The 7701-nt window shown below is 50.7% G+C and overlaps 1 long non-coding RNA gene across 1 annotated transcript; it reads left to right on the top strand.

Moving 5' to 3' along the window:
• The first annotated feature begins 5103 nt into the window (after positions 1 to 5103).
• On the top strand, positions 5104 to 5981 carry LOC114079688 (uncharacterized). The gene is made up of 3 exons (XR_003580513.2): positions 5104 to 5166; positions 5432 to 5535; positions 5618 to 5981. It is a non-coding gene; the product is annotated as an uncharacterized lncRNA (long non-coding RNA).
• The last annotated feature ends 1720 nt before the right edge of the window (positions 5982 to 7701 follow it).

Here is a 7701-nt window from a genome sequence, read left to right as displayed (position 1 = left end):
TCACGCGCGAAGTTAGTTGTACCCCATCTGAGGAGAGGTGCCCAGCATGTTGGTGCTCACGGGCACCTGGAGGACCCCCGATCCTTCTGGTCTTGGGCTTCCTAAAGAGCTTGAAGAAACTGAGGTCAAACAGGCCCCAGGGCAAGGCCAAGCAGAGTCCTGCCGCTTCCAGGCCATTCTTGGCTACTGTATGTGTGGCATGGGGGGAGGGGTCGAAGCCCCTTGCTGCTTCTCTGTCACCCCAGCCGTAGCCACTTTGAAGGGATGGCCAAGTGAAGATTTGCCAAGTGAAGATTTGCCAAGTGAAGATTTGCCAAGTGATTGCACCAAAAGAGAGATGCAGAGAAACGTGCATCCGTGTGGCGGTTTGTCAGCTGCACCACAAAAGTGACACTGGGGGAGGCGGTGGAAGTCAGTGACTCAAAGCAGGTTCGGGGATTATCTGCTGTTTTCAATTATCCACATCCCTCATCACCATGGAGAATTGAGAATTGGGTGTATTGGCCTCCCCCTCAACGCTGTCGCTGGCATTAGAGACGTGATTTGTACTTGGAGCAACTGTGGGTAAAGGACTCAAAACGGTCTCTGTGTAAAATTTCCCCAGCACTGAAATGTCATTAAATAGCTCTCTGCACCTGGCACCTCTTGGTCCCTTTAAAAATAGCTAGAAGATAAACATGTCTAAGAAGGAGAGAACTGACAATTATTGAATATCTTTGTGGTACTCAATACTCATTCTGAGCCAGGGAAACTTCAACTCAGACAGATTAAGTGACTTGCCCATGACTTGTCACAGTGTGGGACAACAACATGGAGCCATTTCGCCACCCTGCCCCTCTCAGAGAACCCGGACCTCCCTTAATGGTGGACCATCTTGGACCTCCCTGTCTGTATCTGCTAAGATGCTTTCCATGGCCAGGAAAGAAAACCCTACTCAAGAGAACTGAAAAACAAGGACATTTATTATCCCCCCACTCTAAGAACCCAAGAGGGAGAGCAGTTCCAAGGCTCATTAAGTTGGTGGCAGGTGTCACCATGACATCAGTTCTTTCTGATTTTCTGCTCTGCCTCCTTAGCATATTGATCACAAGGTGGCCACAACACATCCAAGCATCCCATCGTTGCCCTTCCAAGTCAGAGACAAGGAGAAGCAGCCCTGTTGGGATCTCTTTTAAATAAAAGAGAAAACTGTCCCAGAAGTCACTTTGCTTCACATCTCACCGGTCAAAAATGAATCACATACTCAGACTCAACCCAAAGGGTGGTAGGGGCGCCATGTTGGGTAGTTAGGGGCGCCATGTTGAGTAGGTCAGGGGGGCCTTACATCCTCTGAAGCAGGTGCTAGCCAAAGGAGTGTGGATGTGGGTGGTAGGGAGAGGAACTCAAAGAAAATGTAGGGGGTGTTCCTAGCTCCTAGACAGACAAACGCCGCATCCACCACAACTGTCCAGCCAGCCAGAGGTCTGGATGCACCATCTTGTAAGGGCTCTTGTCCCCAGTGCAGCTCCCCAGCATGGACCCTAAGGATATGTGCCAGCTCAGTGTCCTCGAAGCTCAGATAAGAAGGGGTGAGGCAGCGGCTTGCACCCAAATGGGAACCTGCTGGCCCTATTGTGAGCTTATCTGGAGGACACACACGACTGGCTTCATTAGAGAGATTTGGAAAAGAAATCTCATTAAAGATTTGTTCTATCACATACCAAGGAAGCAAAGCCTTCGGTAAAACTTAGCAAGCAACGCAAGTGATGTGAACAACTGCGCGGTGCCAAGGTCTTTAATTTCCTGTAGGAAGCCTGATGATTATCTGTCTGGAAATGTCTCAGCTCAAGTAGGGATGTGCGAGAGCCAGGGCGAAGGAGCCTTTTGTAGTTCCATGTTTTCAGTCCAGACTCTTTAAAAAGATCTCCTTGTCAAGGGAGGTTAGTTCAGCTCAGAGCACTCACCAACTCGGCCCTCTCCCAATGCCCAAAAGGGCAAGCTGGGGTCCCTCAAGTGGAAGGACACAAAAGGGTGATCCTGGGGTAGCCATGAGATATGGGAAGGAGAAAAAGGGAGAGCGAACAGAGAAGCACCCCAAGAGACAGCAGGAGGCACAAAGTGAGACCAAGAGAGGGGGGAAAAAGAAATGGTGGCACCTGCCTATCATCCCAGGGACTCAGGAGGCTGAGGCAGGAGGATTGCAAGTTCAAGACCAGCTTCAGACCTTAGCAAGGCCCTGTCTCAAAGTAAAAAATAAATAGGGCTGGTATGTGGTTCAGTGATTGAGCACCCCTGGGTCCAATCCCATATATATATATATATATATATATATATATATATATATATATATATATATATATATAGAGAGAGAGAGAGAGAGAGAGAGAGGAATAAAGAAAGAATGGCAAGAAGAGAAGGAAGAATGCAGAAAACTGCAGGGTAGAAAGAGAGAAAGAAGAAACAGGAAAGAGAGGAGATGCTCCAAAACCCTTTGCACGTTTTCTCTTTAACACTACTATTTACCCGTTGGAATCCACCCGCACCCTGGGTCACCTCTGGACGCTGCTCTTGCTTTCTGCATGAGGATGAAAATCCAGGGTTCCCACATGTTTTTCTAGCCCAGCAGGATCCAGATGCTTCCCCTTCCTGCAGCTGGTGGCACTGATGGGTCAAGGGGCATTATTCAAAGAGGCCTTGATCCCACGTGACTCTCAGTTAAATGCCGAGTAAGAAGACAACCAGAACGCAAAGGTGTTATTCTTATTTCATGGGTTCAGCTCTCTGAACTCAGCTCCTCATCCTGATTTTCTGGCTGGAATGAGGACAACAGTCTATAAATAATCTACATATTCCATCTTCCCGTATTCTACACGTAAGCACCTCCAAAAATAACTCCCAAAGTAGTATAGGCTCCATTTCCCTTATCTGCTGCCTACAGGTCTCTTATTCATCCCTCAAGGCCCTGTTCAAATGACCCTCCCCTAGGAGGTCCCGCCAGACCCCCAAGCCCCAGACTGGGTCAGCTACTCCCCCTGCCCTATGCCCCCTGCTGTTCTGGACCAGAGAATTCGAAATGAATAATATGTATGTCCACCTTGAAGAGTTCACCTTCATGACCTCTACCGAGGCCCTTTTTGCAGCACATTACAATTAAGTGTTGACATGCCCCAGCATCTGGATCAATGCCAGGAACACGGTGGAAACACCACAAGTATTTATTGAATGAATAAATGAGTAAATAAGTAAGTCTACCTTCCTGACTAGATTGGGAACTGCTTGACTTCTATGAACAACTGACTCTCAGGACTTCAGAGCAGAAAAGGTATTTCATGCCTAGTCCAGCTCTCAAATATCACAGTAGGGTTCATTACAAATATGACCAACAGAACCGAGTGGTTAACAAGTTTAGGTTTTTTTGGTTTTGTTTTTTGGTACTGGAGACTGAACCCAGGGGTATTCTACCACTGAGCCACATCCTCAGCCCTTTTTCTTTTTTATTTAGAGACAGGCCTCGCTGAGTTGCTTGGGTCCTCATTAAGTTGCTGAGGCTGGCTTTGAACTAGCGATCCTCCTGCCTCAGCCTTCCAAGTCGCTGGGATTACAGGTGTGCGCCACGGTGGCTGGCCCCTGTTTTATTAGACAATGCTGTGTTGTTCCATCATAATCCCTGTGCGCTTCGCCTTTCATTCCTCCTGGGTAGTTGGGTGGTGGTCCGGGTCCAACCATCATGAACACCACTGCTGTGAATTTCCAGCAAGTACACAGGTGTGGTTAGAGATTAAATTCTCAGTGACAGCATCATCCACAGCCTCCAGAAACACTGAAGCTTGGCCAGCTTCCGTGAAAGTGAGGATATATGCTCCAGATCCTGCCAGTGGACTGTACACGTGACTCTGGTGACAGTGGCACCACTGTGTCTGTGTGCATATGAAACATAATGATCCCCAGAAGTCTGGGACCTGGCCTGTCTCGTTGCCCTTCAGCACCCAGAGCCCAGCACAGGACCTGGCATGTGACAGATGAATGACAGCTGTTGGATGGATAGATGAACTACACCCGGGTGCCTCAGCACTGTGATTGAGCCTCAGGCTTACGTGTATATTAAACTCCCTGGCTGCAAAAATGGAAGCCCAAGCCTCTGGGGAAATCTAAGGATGCTGTGTGCTAATGGCAGGAAATTGTTCCAAGACCTTGGGTTAAAAATGCCACATTGCAGCCAGCCACACCGTGCCCCCAGCTGAGCAGAAAATGCTAACGAATTGTGATGAGCGGATACGTACAAGCCCCTCCCAACTCCTGGGGTCCCTGTTTCCCTTCTCACACCCCCAAACATACACTGAATATCCACAATGCCCCCCTCTGCTTCCATCTGGGATAACCCATCAGAGCTTCGACGGGGGCTAAGTTAAAAACAAAAAGCACCGTGATTCCTCAGCTCCTCGTCATCCAAGGAGCGGGCCTGGGTGCTGGGTGTTCAACCCACACATCAGCAACCCCAGAGTGGTCTCCCGTCATTTGTTCTGCAAACATTTCTGGGGCCCCTGCTGTTCTGGACCAGGGACTTTGAGACGAATATGTCCACCCTTGAGGAGTTCACCTTCATGTCCCAAATAGACTCGGTGAGTCTCCCCAGACTATCCCCTGGCTCAGGATCCTCCACCTCAGGCAGAGCCCCCTTTCCCACCCCCCAGATGATGGGAGACATCCCAGGCACCTGCTCCTCCCCACCCATGGACCCGGTCTTGGGAACACTCTCAGCGCCGCCCTCCTTCCTGTCTACCTCTCGAGTTGGTGTCACTACCTGGCACCTCCCACGTGGCCTGCGCCTTCAAATCCATCTTTTGAAAATGCGAGTCCGGTCCCACGGCTCCTCTGCAGAGAACCCCTCCTGGCCTCCCAGGCCCAGTGTCAAAGCCACGTCCTTCCTGCAGCTCCACGATCCCCCGTGCCACCCTTCCCCACTCCCGAGCCACTTCTGCTCGCCAGCCACACCAGCTCCCTCTGTGCCCAGGGCCCTCTCCAGGCCTGGAAGGCCACCCACCCTCTCCCCACCTTCTTCTTTGCTGGGCCACCAACTCCTCCCCATCCCTAGAGACCCTACGTCACTTCCTCAAGAAAGGCACCCAGGAGGCTGGGCCCAGTGGCACACACCTGCAATCCCAGCGACCTGGGAGGCTGAGGCAGGAGGTTAGCAAGGCCCTAAGCAACTTAAAAAGACCCTATCTCTAAATTTAAAAAGAGGGGCGGGGGATATGGCTCAGTGGTCAAGTGGCCCTGGGCTCAATCTCTGGTACCATTAAAAAAAAAAAGAGGCACCGTGATTCCTCAGCTCACACAAGTGCCCTGGTGTTTCTCACGTCAATACCCTCTGCCGTTCTCTCTCGCACTGTCTCAGTTCTAATGAAACCATGTGTGCTTCCTGTCACAACCCCCACCCCAACTCCCACTGCAGCAGAAACACCAACGGCATCTCATCCCGGGGACTGGAGCACAGAAGGCACCCAGATCATGAGGTGATGGCTGCGGCACAGAGCAGAGCTTGGAGCTGTGAGGGGGGTGAGCACCCAGATCAACCCAGGGAGGCAGGGAGGGGGGGGGTCCCCAGGGGTGGTCCTGCTCAGCTGAGCCTGAGGATAAGGATTCCTGAGCCAACCGCAGGAAGAAGTGAGGAGATGCACACTCAAGGCCGAGAAGAGCTTTGGGGAATTACTTTGGAGGAATAGGAAGTAACCCCATGGGGCTGACGTTACCTGAGCGTGCGAGCCTAAGGGACATGGCTGAAGAATTAAATCGGAGCCAGACTGGGAGGCCTCCCAACCGGAGGAGCAGCTTATGGGCTGCAGATGTGCTGACCTTCAGGCCCCAGGACCTGGTTCAACCCCCAGCACCACCAAAAGAAGAACCAAAGGAGGGGCTGGGGCTGGGCTGGGGCCGAGCGGAGCGCTTCCCTAGCATGCACAAGGCACTGGGTTCCATCCCCGGCCCCACAGGAGAGTGAACAAATAAAACAAAGGTATAAAAAAGTGTTGCATCTGTTTAAAATTTTTTTTTAAATAAAATAAAAAGAACAAAAGGATTGAAGCAGGAAAGTGACCTCTCTGTCGTTGCTGCTGTTCTGTTTTAGATCTCATGACAGGGGGGTGGATTTTGACGTGTCACACACACATGGAGTACGACCTCCCGTTCTTGCGGGTGTGCGTGATGTGCAGTCACGCTGGTCGTGTGCTCCGACACGGAGACAGGAAGGTCCTGCCCAGTCCTCTCTACTGCCTTTCCCACTCCCACCCCCCTCCCCTCCCTTCATTCCCCTGGTCCAGTCCTATGAACCCCCTCATTGAATGTCAGCCTCCTCATATCACAGAGAACACTCCCTTTGGTTTTCAGGATCGGCTTATTGCACTTAGCATGAGGGTCTCCAGGACCTGAAAAGGCCCGCTCTGGCTCCAGCATGAGGCTGAGGTCGGAGACGGGAGGTCAATTTGGAGGCTGCTGCAGCAATCCAGGGAGCCGATTAGGACTGAGGCAGGGAGAAGGAAAGGAGGAGGAGGAGATTAGGGAGGCATTTAAAGATGAGGTGACAGGGCTGGGCTGGGGCTCAGCGGTGGAGCGCTCGCCTCGCAGTGTGAGGCATGGGTTCGATCCTCAGCACCACATAGAAATAAATAAATGAAGATATTGTGTCCATCCACAACTAAAAAAAAAAAAAATGGTTGTCAGACCTTGGTGACAAGATGGGGTTCAGAGAGAAAACAGGTAGTCCCCGAGTTCTTGTTTTGAGCAGCTTGCTGGACATTCATTCTGCAGGACAAGGAAATCAGGAGGGAGGAAGGATCTCCACTCACTGACAGGCTGAGGTCCTGGGTCTGTGAGCCAAACAGAGAGCACAGGTCAGACAGGCCTGGGGCTCCGGGAGAGAGGCCGGCAGGGGGGCAGATTGGTTCAGAAAAGAATTATCAAGCAATTGATGCCCACAAATGTCAATATCACAGAGGCCAAGAGAGACAGTGTGTGAGAAGGGTGGATACCGCGAGGATTTAGAGAGGGGTGCTTGGATCACCTGAGATCTCCAGGAAGCTTCCCAAGGGTTGGCAGGATGAGGGTGGGAAACACGGAGTTTGGAGTTGATGGATGAGGGGCAAAGTGGGCGCAGTGGGAGCGAAGGCTGGACGGCAGATAAAGACCAGGTCATAGAAGCCTGTATACAGTGCTGTCCTGGCAACTTGGGATTGAATCAGAAGATATTGTGTAGCATAACTGAACTATGGGGCCAGCCTAGGTGCCCTGCAGTAGACGAATGGATAAATAAAACGTGGCATACATACACAATGGAATATTACTCAGCCATAAAGAAATTTTGGCTTTTTGCCAGTAAGTGATGGAACTGGAGGCAATCACGCTAAGTGAAATAAGCCAATCCCAAAAGACCCAAGGCCAGTGTTTTCTCTGGTATGGGATGCTGACTCACAGTTGGAGGGTGGGTAAGGAAGAATAGAAGTACTTTGGATTAGACAAAGGGGGATGAAGGGAAGGGAGGGGGAAGGGGAATAGGAAAGACAGTAGAATGAGTCGGACATCACTATCCTGTGTGTGTACATGATTACACAACCAATGTAATTCTCCACCATGTACAACCAGAAGGATGAGAAGTTGGGCTCCATATATGTATAATGTGTCAGAATACATTCTAGTATCAAGAACAAATAAAAAATTAAAAAAGAAGTC

This window comes from Marmota flaviventris, chromosome 10 (genome assembly GCF_047511675.1).
Source record: "Marmota flaviventris isolate mMarFla1 chromosome 10, mMarFla1.hap1, whole genome shotgun sequence".
Lineage (NCBI taxonomy): Eukaryota > Metazoa > Chordata > Mammalia > Rodentia > Sciuridae > Marmota > Marmota flaviventris.
The sequence above is the reverse complement of the archived record's forward strand: the minus strand, read 5'-3'. Positions and strand labels throughout refer to the sequence as shown.